This window comes from Euprymna scolopes, chromosome 21, assembly GCF_053919585.1.
Source record: "Euprymna scolopes isolate OS-2025 chromosome 21, ASM5391958v1, whole genome shotgun sequence".
Taxonomy (NCBI): domain Eukaryota; kingdom Metazoa; phylum Mollusca; class Cephalopoda; order Sepiida; family Sepiolidae; genus Euprymna; species Euprymna scolopes.
The window spans coordinates 47,142,665-47,161,050 of NC_136502.1; the positions used below are offsets into that span (position 1 = coordinate 47,142,665).

Genomic DNA, 18,386 nt, shown 5'->3' on the forward strand with positions numbered 1-18,386 from the left:
AAAAAATATTTCTACTTTTTTTTAAATTACAGATTTTGCATGATTTTTATTCTAATATTTTCTTTGCTTGCATTAATGTGAAACTTTCGGCATCACATAATTTTTATATAATCTTGAAAAATAAAAATAAAAAATTTTAATTTAAAAACAGGAACATAAAAATAATTAAATTAGAAAAAAATGGTAAAGATTAAACTAACGTTCAAGATAGAAATGTACAGATGCACGTCTGGGGGAAAAAAGAAAACTAGCATCCCTATCTCCTTTTAATTACATGAAGTCATTTTCAGACAGCCTTTTGACTGTCTCAGATTTGAGCCTTCTGTATAATCGATGCTTACAAAACTTCAATCTGCTGCAGTTTTGCGAAGATGAAACGCCCTCAGGTTTTGGGGCTAATTAAGTTATTTTTTTGTACAAACAAGGTGTTTTTTTTTTTATTTAATTCAATATCTTAGGATTTTGCCTTACTAATTATCTTTGAAATAGACCCATAGGGACTGCCAAAACAATGTGAATAAAAGAAAGCATGATTCCGTGATGTCAGACTTGTGTTAACTATACGAACTATGCAAAAGCAGAAGGGACTTAATGATTTTTTAAAACCTTTGTTTATCTTCTCCAAACTGCAATTAATAATTAATCTTTGTCATAATTTTGTTAGGTTTTAAGATTTACACAGTTTAATGATTAATGATATTATAAACATTTGTATATTAAATATGAAATACAATTTTGCTGACTGTACATTTGGTTAACTACCGGCTTCCATATTTTATTCAGTAAAAAGAGACAAACAAAATATGAGGGGGGGGGCTAAAAATGCTTAATATTTGTGCAATAATATTTTCAAATCGGTTTTAATCTGGCGATAAAATAGCTGACAAGAGCCATGTTTATGTAAAAACTTAATATTTAAAAAAAATTTAAACACAATTAAAAATCTATGTTGTAACGGAACATTTTGAAATAACGGAATTTTAATCGTTTTAATCTTTTAAAAATTGATGTTTATGAAGTTTCTTTTTCTTGACAATTTAACTGATTATAGTATATATTAATTAAAAAAACGCTATTTAAAAAAAAAAAACATAATATTAAATTTATATAATGTTTTTAATTGCAACAGCAAGGTAAGTTTTTGTTCAATACGTGTATTTAAATTTTTTTTAAAATAAATATGTTTTACTTATTTGAACTCTCATGTTTCATAATAAATAGAAATTTCGATAGATTTTAATATATTTTATTCAAATTTCGAAAAAATTAATAGGGGGGGGGGCACGCACTAAAAAAAAAAAAATTCCCCTCGTATATTTTACGGAAACTGCATTTTATATGTAATTTCATTCAAAAATGGATAAGTATCGAAAATTTCACAAAAATCTGACCATTAGTTGATTTTTGCTAGATTTATTAAACACGGGTATGTTTTCACGTTTGAAATGCTTACTACATGGGAACGTTATTTTAAAGCGCCAATTATGTAAATACGATTTAATCTCGCAATTTCATTATTTTTATACGATGAAAAAAATTTTTTTAAAATCATTACTAGTTTATTTTGCCTTTCTTTTAAATGGTACAAAAGTTATATTGATAATATTAATTTATAATAAAGTTACATCGTTTTACATATAGGTGGGGTAATTCTGTGGTGAATTTTGGAGGTGCCTAAACATTAAGCATTATCGCTGTCATCATTGATATTCCTGTTTTCGTCAATGACGACTTTATTATTATGATTACAATATGTCTTTCAAAGGATTTTTACAATGAATTTATTTAACTTTCAAAATTTAACTAACTTGGTTAGCTTGCCGTGAAATCATTTGTCATAATTTTCTTTTTTTCACAAATACAAATATTTTTTTCCTTTGGGAAATTAACTTTAGTCTTTAATTTTTCAAATACAATCAAAAAGTAGTCGGAAACTTACAACAAAATTATGATAAATCCGCTTTCAAAACTAGGTCCCCCTATCTTTATTCAGCCATTTTTTCCCATACCAAAATCTTACATATAAAAAGTACACAAAACATGTAATCTAAAAAAAAAAAAAAGAAAGAAATATCTTTTGAAATTATAATTTTTTGTGTGAAAATATTAGATAAACAATGCTTGATTATTATTTGATAAATACTGAAAATTTCATTAAAATTGGTTAATTTCCTGATTTTTGGTGAATTTTTAAATTAAAAGGAGGGGTCAAAATGTTTATACATTTTGAGCATCGGCCATTCATTTTGCACGTCCCTACCAAAACAAAAAATGAGAGGGTTTACAGTACAACTAACTCTACATACAAGGCTAGTATCTAATCAATTATTATAATAATAATAATTATTATAATAATAATAATTATTATTATTATTATATTTTACTCTTAAGTTTCAAATAATCACCCATCTCAAAAAGAAACAATTCGACAGTCATTTTGAAAGTCACTAAAATAAAATTTGAAAATAACAAAATTTAGTTTCAAAATAGTTTAAAATTAACAGGTTGATAGAATATTATATTTTCTATCGTTTTGTATGGGTATGGGCAAAAATGGACGGATAAATATAGAGAGACCTAGTTTTGAAAGCCGATTTATCATAATTTTTTTTGTAGGTTTCCGACTATGTTTTGATTGTATTTGAAAGATTGGAGACTAAAGTTAATTTCCTAAAGGAAAAAAATATATTTGTATACATGAAAAAAAAAAGTTATGAAAATGTTTTCACAGCGAGTTAACCAATTCAGCTAAATTTTGAAATTAAATAAATTCATTGTAAAAATCCTTTAAAAGATAAATATTAGTTTTCTGGGTCTATTTCAAAGATAATTATTAAAGTCCTAAGATATTGAATTAAATAAAAAAAAAAAACACCTTGTTTATGCAAAAACTAATTTAAAAAGCAAGTAATTCTACCGTTTGCCAAAAAACGCAACAAATAAAGGTTTGTAAACACGATTATACTGAAGCCCTAGCAGTGTCAGAAATTTCGTGAAAATAGTGAATAATTCCACCCCATCTTTCCAAGCTTATAACTCCTCGAAAAATGTAATTCAAGCCCTAATTTTTTTTTTCAATTAAAGGAGTAAGGACCAAGGTTTTATTTAAAAAAAAAAAAAAAAAAAACAATGTGTTTTTTTTTTTTTTAAAAAGGTTTTAAACTTCGGACTTTACAGGTAAATTTCTAAAAAACTGATTTTTTTTTTTGTTTTAAATTTGAATATATTATTTATTGACCTTTTCTCTTCAATTTGTGATATATAAACCTATTAAACATAAATTAATTATTTACTTTTTAATAGACATTTCAAAATGAGAGGCGTAAATTATTCGACCCCCTATCTTTCTAAGCTTATAACTCCTCGAAAAATGTAATTCAAGCCCTAATTTTTTTTTCAATTAAAGGAGCAACGACCAAGGTTTCATTAAAAAAAAAAAAAAAGACAAAAAGAAAAAATGTGTTCTTATAAAATAAGGTTTTAAACTTCGGACTTTACAGGTAAATTTCTAAAAAACTGATTTTTTTTTTTTGTTTTAAATTTGAATATATTATTTATTGACCTTTTCTCTTCAATTTGTGATATATAAACCTATTAAACATAAATTAATTATTTACTTTTTAATAGACATTTCAAAATGGGGGGGGCGTGAAAATGGGGGGGCGTGAAAATGGGGGGGCGTGAATTTAAAAAAAACGTTTGTCTAAAATATTATATTCGGTTTATTGGAAAGAACATAAAATTTCACATTGACCCTGAAAATATCGTAAAAATAGAATCAATAGAAAAATTTTGATAGATTTTTAAAATTTAAAAATTTAAAAATATTGAGTTTAAAAATTGAAAAATATTGAGTTCGGAAAATTCATTACTGTTTTAAAAAAAAAATAAAAATATTTTTATTACTTTTAAAACAACTGTAATAGTTTATTTTGGAAGTATAATCCATAAAGAAAATAAATAACCCACTTTTAACAGAGAAATTACGAGATTTTTATATTGTATTCGCAGTTTCGTGTTAGGGGTGTCAAAAATTCCTACAAAAATTCTGATACTGCTAGTGAAGCCCAAAATTTCAGCCAATCGAAATGCTGTTTCAAAATGAAGTCATGATAGGTAGGTAGGGTGTCAGATTTCTTTTTTTCCCTCCATACAGGCATCCGTACATTCCTATTCTGAACGTTTGTATTAATTTTTATCATTTTTTATGTTTCTGCTTTTAAATTAATTTTTTTTTAATTATTGTTCGAGATCATATAAAAATTATGTTATGTGGAAAGTTTCACATTCTTGCGAGCAAGAAAATTAAAATCTTGCATATAGAAATTATGCGAAATCTGTAATTTAAAAAAAAGTAGAAATATTTTTGCTATTATAATTTTTTTGCGTGAAAATATTAAATAAACAATGCTTAATTCAATGGTAATATTGGTAATTCAAGAAATTCATTTTTCTTAGAGTTATATCAAATTCATTAATATGGGCTTTAGGGGCGTTTTTCATAATGTTCCTGTAAATTTTTTTTTTATTGTTACAAATTACGATGCTTTATTATATGTAAAAAAGGTAAAAATAAATTATTGCGTTTTTATTTACTACTGAAAACAATAACTTTAGTAAAGGTATTTTTGTTTAAACAAAATAATACATTTCCACTAAGATTTAAATAAAAATAATTAGTGCATTATATTCCGCGATCATTATTTGATAAATACTGAAAATTTCATTAAAATTGGTTAATTTCCTGGTTTTGGGTGAATTTTTAAGTAAAGGGAGGGGTCAAAATGTTTATACATTTTGAACATCGGCATTCATTTTGCCTGTACCTACTTCATAAATTATTTTTGTATATTTGTTTTTTCATGTCTTTTTTTCCTTGTTAATTACACTACAGTCACTCTTCAAAAAATTCCAGTTAAAAAAATTTGGTACTTGTACAGTTTAATCAAGACATTAAAAAAAAAATGACAATATCAAAAAAAGGCTTACATTGTACGTATTTGTTTTGAACTGAAGATCTCCGGAAAAAAATTTCACTTTATTTGATCGAGTAGTTTTTTATTTTTATTTTTTATTTTTTTTTTTACAGCGGAAAAACGCGTTTTTATGACAGCACGTTGAAGGCAGATTTCTTGGATTTTTAAAAAATTTTTGTTTGGATGTTAGAAACGCCACAGGGGGATAACTCCATGTAAAGCGCCGACACTCCCTGGTTGAATCCAAGTTTAGCGTTACAAATTCCAGAGAATTTTTTGAGGATTGACACTATTGCTAAACGAATTATTTTGCACTAAATAGTATTTTTTTGTTTAAAAAAAATAACCATTGTAAGCGTAGAACAAAATATTGAAGCCGGTGATTTTGTTTACTTTATCGCCATCATCTAAATTGAAAATAAAAATGTCTGCTTCTTGTCTTCTTCATAAAATCATCTTTTAATCTGATTGGTCAATTTTTTCTTCGAGAGTCACCTGCTCTTTCTTTCTTTTTGGGGGGTGGGGCGTGATTTTCACTTAAACGAAAAAATTATTAAACAAGATTTGTTTTTTTCCTTCAATTGGGGTGGGGGTGGTTCTGAAATTTTCCTTTTATTTAAAATACAATAAAACAAACGAAAAAAATTATTAAACAAGATTTGAACAAAAAATAAAACAAACATTATTAAACATTTATTTTACATTTGTACGGATTCGGTAAAATAAGTTTCTAGAAAAGTGTAATATTAATGCACATTGAAGGAACAAAACTAAATCTTGTTTAATAATTTTCTCGTTTGTTTTACTTTATTTTAAATAAAGTGAAAATCCCCCCCCTCCCAAAAAAAAAAAAAAAAAGGGCAGGTGACTCTCGAAGAAAGAAATTGACCAATCAGATTAAAAGATGATTTTATGAAGAAGACAAGAAGCGGACATTTTTATTTTCAATTTAGATGATGGCGATAAAGTAAACAAAATCACCGGCTTCGATATTTTGTTCTATGCTTACAATGGTTATTTTTTTAAACAAAAAAATACTATTTAGCGCAAAATAATTCGTTTAGCAATAGTGCCGATTCTCAAAAAATTCTCTGGAACTTGTAACGCTAAAATTGGATTCAACCCACTCCCTCCCCATCTTTAATAACTAGCTTCTTTTTTTTTCCTAAAATTCGAACCTTTTGCTTGGTATCATAACAAATTGTTTTTTCGCTGTAAAACAAAAACTACTTGATGAAATTCAGTGAATTTTTTTTTTTTCGAAGAACTTCATTCCATAACGGATACGTGCAATATAACCATTTTTTTTTTCGATATTTTCATTCTTTAATGTCTTTATTAAACTGTACAAGTACCAAAACTTTTGTTGCAAAAATCTAAAAATTATACAGATTTTAGACATTAGGATGCCACTCAAACATTGGGATTTTTTTTCTAACAAAGACATTTTGAATTTAAAGATTTTTCATTTCATTTTTAAAACCTCAGTTTTTATGACAATTAAAAAACTAAAACTTACTTTTGAAATAATAGAAGATGTGTTTTCTTCGTTCTTTTGAGTTTAAATTTTTTAGAGTCTCATAAAATTTCCGCCAGAAATAAGTATTATGACAGAGCTAATATTTTTAGTTTCGGATTTAGTACGAAACTTATTTATAATTTGTTTTTCAAAATAACTTTCCTGTTTTCACTAAGTCCCCTTCGTTTCTTCAGCTTCTTTTCTCTTTCAATCTGTATTCTTCGATTATATCTTCCATTGTTGTTTCCTTATGAATAATCGGTAAAACCGCATTTAAATGGCTTGAACATAATGATTACAAATTGTTGTTAAAAAAAACGACCCTGGTGTCTAACTCTATCCCGTGGGGAGGCATAATAAATAGGTACAAATTCTGTACAGGTGATAGATATTAGGTGCTTAAGATAGAGTCGACAGATCCATTTTTTTTTTAAGATGTCTTTTAAAGCAAGAATAATATTACTTAATCGTCATTGTCGAAAAGAGTAATTTATAAAAAAATTGCGAAAAGTCATCTAGTAGAAAGTTATTCATAGTTAAAAGTAATTTTTATGTAAAATTGCATTTTTCTTAGATGTTATAAAGTAGACAATGAAGAATTCATAGAGGACATAAATCGGAACACATTTTATATCACATATTCAATGGTGTGCAGTGTGTGTAGTCTATAGCGATAGACTTTTTTTTCTTTTTTTTACTAAAAACACAATATCAGTTCTATGCAATGAATTTTCATAAGTTTCAAAAGCATAAACCCATAAATAAATAAAAAATTAAAAACAACACTTTTTATATTCTATTTTTATTTGATTAGCTATAATGCTTACTTGTACAGTTTAGTCAAGACATTAAAAAATGAAAATATCGAAAAAAGGTTATATTGTACGCATCCGTTTTGAATTGAAGATCTCCGAAAAAAAAATTCACTTAATTTGATCGAGTAGTTTTTTTTTTGTTTTTGTTTTTTTTTTACAGCGGAATGAGAGCGCGTTGAAGGTAGACATCTTGGATTTTTTCTAAATTTTTATTTGGAGTTTAGAACGTCATGGGAGATAATTCCATGTAAAGCGCCGAAACTCCCTCCCCTTTTCATTACTAGCTTTTCTTCCTAAAAATCAAACCTTTTGCTCGGTATCATAACAAATTGTTTTCTCGCTGTAAAACAAAAACTACTTTTTCGGAGAACTTCATTCCATAACGAATACGTAGAATTTAAACTTTCTTTTTCAATATTTTCAGTTCTTAATGTCTTGATTAAACTGTACAAGTACCTATTTTTCTTGACAAAATGTTTCTTTGATTTTAAACAATTTTTTCGATAGCTTGTAAATAAACCAAATTCTTGTTGAAGTTACCTAGCGAATTTTTGCAGTTTCAAGTTTTGTTTTGTTTATTTTAAACAAATAAAAATTATGTCTTATTTGGATGTTATGATCTATAGAGTTTAGTTTTACTAATTGTTTAAAAATAATAAAGATTTATCATCAGTCCAAACAATGGAAAATTAAGCTTAAAATATTAACAGAATCGATCAGAAATTTACACTTATTACCCATATTAGATAAGGCGATTTGAAAGAGAATATAACCCTGTAAATTAATTATAGCTTATATAGAAGAGAAATAAAGTTAAACAGAGTATTATATAAATAAAATAATTATTATCTGTTAAACCTGACCGGGCTTAATAAAATTGTCTCCCTTGGAATAGTTTATAAATTAGTTAGGATATAAACAAACCCGTTTAAGGTCAGTAGAAAACTTAATTTTGATGAATTAACAAACCAGATTTTTTCATTGGTTACACAATAAAAATTTCACATCGATTATCGCTATTAATAACAGACCCACATAAAGTATGTACCATGCTTTCTTTTTCTTCTAAGTCCAAAATATTAAATGGACAATTTTTTAATTTGAAATTTAATTTTTTTTTTAATTGAGATTTGCATGAGATTTTGTAATATACGTGTAGGTTTCCACTTCCAGTTATAGACAGGTGAGATAGATCGGCTAAAGAGAGCTTGATATTATGACCTAAAACGGTTCCCTGATATCAGGTTTGAAACTGTAGGTATGGCTTATCTTATCTAAACTTCTGGAAAAAAATATAATCCGCATTTGCTGTGAAAATTTTTTCCTTGTAATAGAGCACTCTGCTGGAATTCTTTTTCCCAGAAAGATAACTATATATATATATATATATATATATATATATATATATATATATATATATATTAGTGTTGGAGCGATTAATCAGAATCGGAAAAATCAGAACTTTGGGGGTATCGGAATCAGTATCAAAACAATTTATGTCTAATTTCTGATTCCAAAATCGATTCTTTTAATATTTTTAAACTTAATTTTCTATTGTTTGTACTGATGATAAATCCTTATTGTTTTTCACAAATTAGTAAAACTAAACTCTCTAGATCATAATAACATTCAAATAAGTTCACATTCAAAGGTTTCAATTGAATGGGCAAGTTTTATATTCTTGGAGCCGCTTTGTCTATTAAAAATATACATATCTCACAATAAATTTATCAAAGTCTTGGATAAAATACATAAAAAGAAAACATTTACAAGTGTGTCAAATTAAAAAAAGAAATTATATCTACATTTAAAAGTACCTTCACCCCAATGATAATCTACTTTTTGGAGCGATATTTGTGAACCAACAAACACAAAATTATTTTAGAATTTAGGATGAAGGCTTAGTAGCGCATATAAATTTAGAGCAATTATTGAAACAATTGAAAATAGCCCGTTGTTCAAGAGTCTTTTTAAAAAGTGGCTACCCTTCACCCAAAATTATATTTTAAAAAATATCTTAAAATGTTAAGGGTTCTTTAAAACCAAATAAAACAGATTTTTATAAGTTATGAACACACTTCATACTACTCTTCTCATGTTGAATGGCAACAAGTTAATCTGAGGCATAGAACTCCATTATCTCCTGAGACAGACGGAAGTCAATATGTAAGGCATTATTTAAATGGATTGGCGCTGTTTGTCATTGTTCTGAGAGAGACAACTTTCTTTTGTTAAGAGATTCGTTCATTTTTTTATCATCTCATAATTTAGGATGCTATTAATGCTGCCCGTATTTACTTTTGTTTTTATTTATGTTTTTATATAAGAGTTCCTCATTGGCCACGTTTTTTTTATTATTAAAAGCTGTCCTTTATCCAATCACTACTCCCCATGAATTAAATAAAAGGTTACATTTAAAATTCTGTGAAAGATGAAAATAGTAGTCTGAATAATTCAAATAATAAAAATTATTAACCCCAATCTAAAAAGTTAAGAAACCTACAGAAATAGATTGACTATTGCATGTGCATTTGTATGTGTTTTCTAAGATGTGAAGAATCAGCATATTTCTTATCACAAAAATCGCATTCAAATGGTTTTTCTCCAGTGTGTAGTCTCATATGTCGTTTAAGGTGAGAACTTTGAGTAAATGCTGATTTGCATGTTTCACAATTAAATGGTTTCTCACCAGTGTGAGTTCGAATGTGATCTCGAAGATGAGCACTGGTTATGAATCTAGAACCACACGTTTTACACTTGTAGGCTTTTTCTCCAGTATGCGTTTTTATATGCGTAACAAGACTTGTTCTGAACCGAAATTCTTTCCCACATATTTTGCAATGATAATCTCTTTCTTGTTTGTGTGTATTATAGTGTTCTTTAAGATGATCTTTTCTAGAATATGCCGATTTGCAGATCTCGCAAGCAAATGGTTTTTCTCCTGAATGTATCCGCTTGTGCACCTTAAGATTTGAATGTTTTCTAAACCTTGATCCACAGGTTTGACAGATAAAGAGTCTCTCCCCAATGTGTGGCTTTTCTAGCATATGATTTACTTCCATGTGATTTTTAAGCTTTACAGGACATAAAAACTCCATCTTGCAATTTTCACATTTAAGATACTTTTCATCACTCATTTTTGCAATTTATCATGAAGCAAACCAGTTTTTCAAGATTCCAGTTTCAATTCAATCGGAACAGTTGTCAGAGTCACATTCTTTGCTCTTCAATAACAAATCTTTTTTCACTAACCTGGAAACAGAAAGGAAAAATTTTATATTTTCAAAAAATTTTGCAGATTTAACAGTTTTTGTTTTTTTTTTGTTGTTTTTGTTGTTTTTGTTTTTGTTGTTGTTTTTGTTGTTTTTTGTTGTTTTTTTTTTGTTGTTTACAATTTTAGTCTATCAATTCACTACTTCATTTTTCAAACAAAAATGTTTTTTAAACTGACTTCGTCAATTCGTGTAAATCGAGGGTTCAATTTGTTATTTTTAAATGGAGAGTTTAGTTTCTTAAAATGACATGCTCTGGAGTTATAATTCCTGAGCACTTTTGTATCAACCTTTAAAGCCATTAGGCTTCATCTTCAGATTACTATATGTAAAATTCAATTCATGTGTGTATCTGTGTGTGTAATGTTTGTGTGTTCTCTCTGGTAACAAATTTTGTATTGAATTTATAAAATATTTTATGACTGAATCTTACGTAAAGAAATATTTTCAACTTGTTCAAGATATATTTTGGGGGTCAACAGGCTTTTATTTTCAGACCCTTTAAAACAGAATCTAATAATAATGAACAGATTGCAATTAAAATTGGCATAGAAATTGTATACACACAGGAGATTATTTTGAGCTATATTAGTTTGTTATAGTTTTTACAAAAAGCGTCCTAAGGAGATACTCCACCTTCCCGGGCATTTTTATTGACACTGCACGCGTGATTTAGAATATTTTACAGTTGAAATAAACATAAATTTTTGTAAATCTATTTCATTGAAAATATGAAAAAATAACAGGTTGAAGTGCAACTATAATCAAGGGTTAATTGTAATATTTGCACAACTTCAAGAAATGCTGCATTCCAACAAGAACCATCTTAGAAGTTTTAAACGTGTCTTTGAAAATATTCCAAACTGAACAAGTGTGTTTGAAAGTCTATCAGGAAAACATTTTCAGTTTGATTTCAATATGATCATTAAAGATAAATTTCATTAAAGGAAAATAATCGCCTCAGTCAAAAGTAATTTAGTTGATGCTTTTTCTCCGACTTCTTTTCTTTATCCTGCATTTCACAACATAAAGTTCCGAAAATGAATTGCTTATGACCAAATGGGAATTATGTTTCTTCTTTCATTGACATAAATTCGACATATTTATTTTTCTAGATACACAATGTTTTACCAGAAAGACATTTTTGACAGTAATTATTTTGGTAAAAGTCCATCAACAAGATAAAACTGCTTTGGCTGCTGCTTTTGGGATTGCTGCAATATTATTGCCTGGAGATGCACTACCAATTCAACATTAAAGCTGCCTCTAGATTTAACAAACAAGGATAATCCAGTTTAAAATGGATGGAAAACTTTGTCAACTATACTGTTCCTGTATCGTTCTATTTTGCATAACAATCGTTAATTATATTCAATTGTTTACAAAATATTCAAATAGCATTTAGCCAATTAATGACAGATGCAAATCGACTTTGTTTTAAAAGAGAAAAGCATCTTTAGCTGTTTAATTATTTTAAATCAAATATTCAATCAATATTTCTTATTAGTTTGTCTTCAGGTAACTGAATATGTAATCTAATAGAAATACACACACATATATACGTTTACATCTATTAACATGCATATTTCATGTATTTTAAAACACATGCATATTAAGATACATTCATGTATATATATATATATATATATATATATATATACAGTGATGATCATATTTATTGGCACGGTAAAATAAAAGTTAAATTTTGTCTAATAAATTCTAAAAAAGGGATTAAATTAAAGAAAATAACAAAGTATATTATGTATTTTTAACTGGCCTTTCCGATGCAGCAATCGGATTTTAGAAAAAATAAATAACAAAGGAACAACAAACATAATTGCAAAAAACCCTTGTTCAAAATTATTGGCACGGCTTTGTTTTTCTTTTAGTATCAGTATAATATCAATCAATTTCCGGTTTACGTGCTTTCTGAACTTTTTTATAGCCATATTATGCTTGTTTAACGCTAATTCAGTGAATAATTTTTTTCAGATAATTTTTAGATAGCGATTTATTTAAACTATTATAAGTGACTAAATTATAATTTTCAATCGCCATGGTTAAAACTAAGGAACACAGCGAAGACGTCAGGAAGCTTGTTGTAGCATGCCATACCAATGGGGAGGGCTATGATAAGATTTCAAAGAAGCTAAACCTTCCCAAATCCACTGTTAGAGCCATAATAAACAAGTTCAAATCGCAAGGCCACGTTATGAGTTTAGAGGGTAGAGGGAGAAAAAGGATTCTTTCCCCAAGAGATGAACGGAAAATTGTTCAACAAGTAAAACAAAACCCAAGGATCTCTGTTGGGGAGATTGTTGATGAACAGAGCACCTCTGGAGTGAATGTATCTCGACATACAGTTGGTAGAGTTTTGAAGAGAGCTGGTTTAAAAGCATGTCGTCCGAGAAAGACTCCCTTATTGAAGCCTATGCACCTGAAAGCAAGGCTAGCCTTTGCAAAACGTCATATTGATAAAGATGTTGCATTCTGGAAACGTGTTCTATGGACTGACGAAACGAAAATAGAGTTATTTGGCCATAATAAAGTGTCTTATATTTACAGAAAATCTGGCGAAGCTTTCCTGCCTAAGAACACCATACCCACAGTGAAGCACGGTGGAGGCAGTTTGATGTTTTGGGGATCCTTTGCTGCCTCTGGACCAGGGCGACTTGTTAAGGTCACAGGTAGCATAAAAAAGGAAGATTATGTTAAAATATTGGATGAAAACCTGAAAGACTCTGCTAAAGAGCTCTCACTTGGTCGTCGTTGGTGGTTCATGCAAGATAATGACCCAAAGCATTAGGCTAAACTGACTAAGAAATGGCTTGAGGACAATCATATTAATGTTTTGGAGTGGCCATCACAAAGCCCAGACCTTAATCCAATTGAAAATTTATGGAAAACATTAAAATTGAGGGTAATGCAAAGGAAGCCTAAGAATCTTATTCAATTGGAGGATTATTGTCAGGAAGAGTGGGCTAAAATTACTACTGAAGAGTGCAACAACTTGGTTGTAAACTATGAAAAGCGACTGAGGAAGGTAATCAAGGTCAAAGGCTATACAATTGATTATTAAATAAATCGTGCCAATAATTTTGAACAAGGGTTTTTTGCAATTATGTTTGTTGTTCCTTTGTTATTTATTTTTTCTAAAATCCGATTGCTGCATCGGAAAGGCCAGTTAAAAATACATAATATACTTTGTTATTTTCTTTAATTTAATCCCTTTTTTAGAATTTATTAGACAAAATTTAACTTTTATTTTACCGTGCCAATAAATATGATCATCACTGTATATATATATATTTATTTATAACTGTTTATTAATACACATATGTGTATTAATATAGGCGTATATAAGCATACTGATACACACACATATGAAAAGATGGCGACAAACAGACGGACAGACAGACAGAAAGAAATACATATAAACGTTTATATACTAGATTTCTGTTAGTCTCTCTGTGCCCGTTCCACTAATAGGCCGTTCTTACTGATTTTTTTACGGATCTGTCTCTGATAAGGTGTATGGGAATTAGTGTTGTGGTACCCGTACGATACACATTTAAAGATTAGTTGGGATCAGCAACAAAACTTATTTCCGCTAAACTATTATCTGATATTGAAAAAGCTCTATGGGGCTTTTGATTTGATAAGTGTAGAGAACTAAATATTTTCATATATTCAAGAAAAGTATTTAGACTCCCCCCCTCATATATTTAATATATGTCCCTCCCACACACAAACTAAGTGCATTTTTTGTTTTGCGAAAATATATGCAGACATGAGAAGATTTTAGAGTAATTATAAAAAAAGACAAAACAAATCACTAATTAAATATTTATAAATTTAAAAAGAATCGGAATCAGGAATTTTAGACAAAATCGGTAATTGAATCGGAAAAAGATTTAGAATCATTCCATAGGTAGTATATATACATATATCCACATATATATACATACATACACACACACCCACATATATATATACATGTATGCATATATACATATATAAACCTAGGGGAGCGGACAAAAGGACACCAGACAAAACCCACCAGCTAATTAAAGCAAAAACAGATAAAATCCCAAATGAATCAAAAATATTAAAAATCACTTTTTATATTTTTATTTTAATTTAATTAAATTTAGGAAAATTAGACATCGGGGAACTAATTTTGGCAAGGTATGAAAATTAAGCATCTACGGAATAAATGTCAATCGAAGATAGAGTTTAAGACCATTCTTAAAGACGATATAGTTTTAAATCGGATTCAAGTGCCTCTCACAGAAATATACATATTTTTAAATATTTACTCTTGTTTGAAACAAGTAAGTCGATTTTTCTAAGTTAGGTATGCGTTCTAAGGGGATTTTTATCTTGTATTATCTTTTACAATTATTATATTAATAAAAAGAAGTAAAAAATTAAAATCCCATTACCAGAAATAATTCATCATAATACATTTCAGTTTAATCATAAATACGTCAGTGATTATAAAATTTCGTTAATAGTTTGAAAAAAAAAAAACATTACTTTGTGATTGTTCAAAACAGACAGAAATTCGCCAGTATTTAAACTATCAAATAGAAAGCCACATAAATAGTTTTTGAGGTGTAGCGCTTGGTTCCCATTTAAAATTATATTCCCTGATATGACGATCATAAAATCTGTTTACAGTCGATTTTTATTCCGTACTTGTTTAATGTTTCTACAATTCTAAAATTACGTAATTTTCTATTGCTTATTTTCCGTTGTATCATTTAATTATCAGTGATGTTTGAAAGTATGTTTCTTGACAAAAATGTTTTGTTTAATTTTTCAACATTTTTGGAACATGTAAATCAACTGCTTTCATTGGAAGGTTAACTTATTTATGCAACTTTTTACAAACTTTGTTTTACAAATAAAATAAGTTTACATCGTATTTTCATGTCATTATCATTTTAGTTTTAGTAATAATTTAGAAACAATAAATATTTATCATTAGTACCAATAATGAAAAATTAAATTAAAAATTTAAAACGATCAGTTTTGGAATCGTAAATTAGGGACACATTTTTCCGATTAAGCTACCTTCAAAATTTCCGATTTTTCTACAACGTCTTCAGTATAAAATTTCATATTTTTTGTTATCTTTTATTTATTTTTTCTATTTTCTATTTTTACCTCCTCAAAATGCTGCCCCCTGACATGGGCCGTTTGTAAAATAGAGACACATTTTTCTGATTTCGATACCTTCGAATGTTCCGATATTTTACAACCTTTTTGGTAAAAAAACTTCTGATTTTTTTGTTAGTTTTCAGTTATTTTTTCTATTTTCTATTTTTAACCTCTCAAAATGATGCCCCTGACATGTGCCGTTCATAAAATAGAGACACATTTTTCCGATTCTGATATCTCTAAAAGTACCGATGTTTTACAACCTTTTCAGCATAAAATTTCAGATTTTTTGTAAGCTTTTATTTATTTTTATTTTTTTACCCTCTCAAAATGCCGCCTGCTGGAACGTGCCACCTGGGGCAGACAGCCCCCTTAAATGTGCCACAGTATTTATCAAATGATGATCACGGTATATAATGAACCCATTATTTTTTATTTAAATTTTAGTGGGAATGTATTATTTTGGTTAAACAAAAAATACCTTTACTAAAGTTATGGTTTTCAGTAGTAGGAAAAAAATGCATGAATTTATTTTTACTTTATGAAAATAAAGCAAAAATAAATTATAAAAAAATTTTTTTTAATTTTATTTTTACAGGAACATTTATGAAAAAAAGCCCTAAAGTCCATGTTAATGAATTCAATACAACTCGAAGAAAAATTAATTTCTCGAATTACCAATATTATCATTGAATTAATTTATTTAATATTTTCACACAAAAAATTATCATTTAAAAAATATTTCTACTTTTTTTTTAAATTACAGATTTTGCATAATTTTTATATGTAAAATTCTGATATTTTCCTGGCTTGCATGAATGTGAAACATTCGGCGTAACATAATTTTTACATAATCTCGAAAAATAAAAATAAAAAAATTTAATTTAAAAACAGGAACACACAAATAATTTAATTCGAAAAAATGGTAATGATTAAACTAACGTTCAAGATAGGAATGTATGGATGCACGTCTGGGGGAAAAAAAAAGAAAACTAGCATCCCTATCTCCTTTTAATTACATGACATCATTTTCAGACAGCCTTTTGACTGTCTCAAATTTGGGCCTTCCGTATAATTGATGTTTACAAAACGTCAGTCTGTTTCAGTTTTTGGAAGGGGAGACTCCCTCACTTTTGGGGGCTAATTAAGCTGGTTTTTTGTACAAACAAGGTGTTTTTTTTTTATTTAATTCAATATCTTAGGATGTTACCTTACTAATTATCTGTGAAATAGACCCATAGGAACTGCCAAACAATGTGAAAAAAATAAAGCACGATTCCATGACGTCAGACTTGTGTTAACTATACAGACTATGGAAAAGCAGAAGTGACTTAATGATTTTTTAAAACCTTTGTTTATCTTCTCCAAACTGCAATTAATAATTAATCTTTATTATAATTTTGTTAGATTTTATGATTTACACAGTTTTATGATTAATAATATTATAAACATTTGTATATTAAATATGAAATATGGTTTTGCTGAATTTTCATTTGGTTACCTACCGGCTTCCATATTTTGTTTGATAAAAAGAGACAAACAAAATGTGAGGAGGGGGGGCCTAAAAATGCCTACTATTTGTGCAATAATATTTTTAAATCGGTTTTAATCTGGCGATAAAATAGCTGACAAGAGCCATGTTTATATTAAAATTTAATATTTTTAAAAATTTAAACACCATTAATTCAAAAATCTCTGTTTGTAATGGAACATTTTGAAATAATGGAATTTTAATCGATTTAATCTTTTAAAAAATTAATTAATGTTTACAAAGTTTCTTTTTCTTGACAATTGAACTGATTATAGTATATATTAATTAGAAAAAATGCTAATTAAAAAAAAACATAATAATATTAAATTTATATCATTCTTTTTAATTGCAACTTAAAAGTAAGTTTTTGTTCAATACGTGTATTTAAATTTTTAAAAAATAAATATATTTTACTTATTTGAACTCTTATGTTTCATAATAAATAGAAATTTCGATAGATTTTAATATATTTTGTCCGACTTTCGAAAAAATAAATATGGGGGAGGGGACACGCACTGAAAAAAAATATTTACCCTCATATATTTTACGGAAACTGCATTTTATATGTAATTTCATTCTAAAATGGATAAGTATCGAAAATTTCACGAAAATCTGACCATTAGTTGATTTTTGCTAGATTTATTAAACACGGGTATGTTTTCACGTTCGGAATGCTTACTACATGGGAACGTTATTTTAAAGCGCCAATTATGTAAACACGATTTTCGTCTCAAATTTCATTATTTTTGTTCGATGAATTTTTTTTAAATCATTACTAGTTTATTTGCCCTTCTTTTAAATGGTACAAAAGTTATATTGATAATATTGATTTATAATAAAGTTACATCGTTTTACATATAGCAGGGGGGGGGAGTAATTCTGTGGTGAATTTTGGAGATGACTAAACATCAGCATTATTGCTGTCATCATTAATACTCCTGTCTTCGTCAATGACGACTTTATTATTATGATTACAATATGTCTTTCAAAGGATTTTTACAATGAATTTATTTAACTTTCAAAATTTAGCTGACTTGGTTAGCTTGCCATGAAATCATTTGTCATAATTTTCTTTTTTTCCCCAAATACAAATTTTTTTTTCCTTTT

The 18,386-nt window shown here is 27.8% G+C and overlaps 1 protein-coding gene across 1 annotated transcript in view; it reads right to left on the reverse strand.

Moving 5' to 3' along the window:
* Nucleotides 1-18,386, reverse strand: part of LOC145242782 (uncharacterized) — a 213,163-nt gene that overhangs the window by 151,560 nt on the left and 43,217 nt on the right. The window lies entirely within an intron of this gene.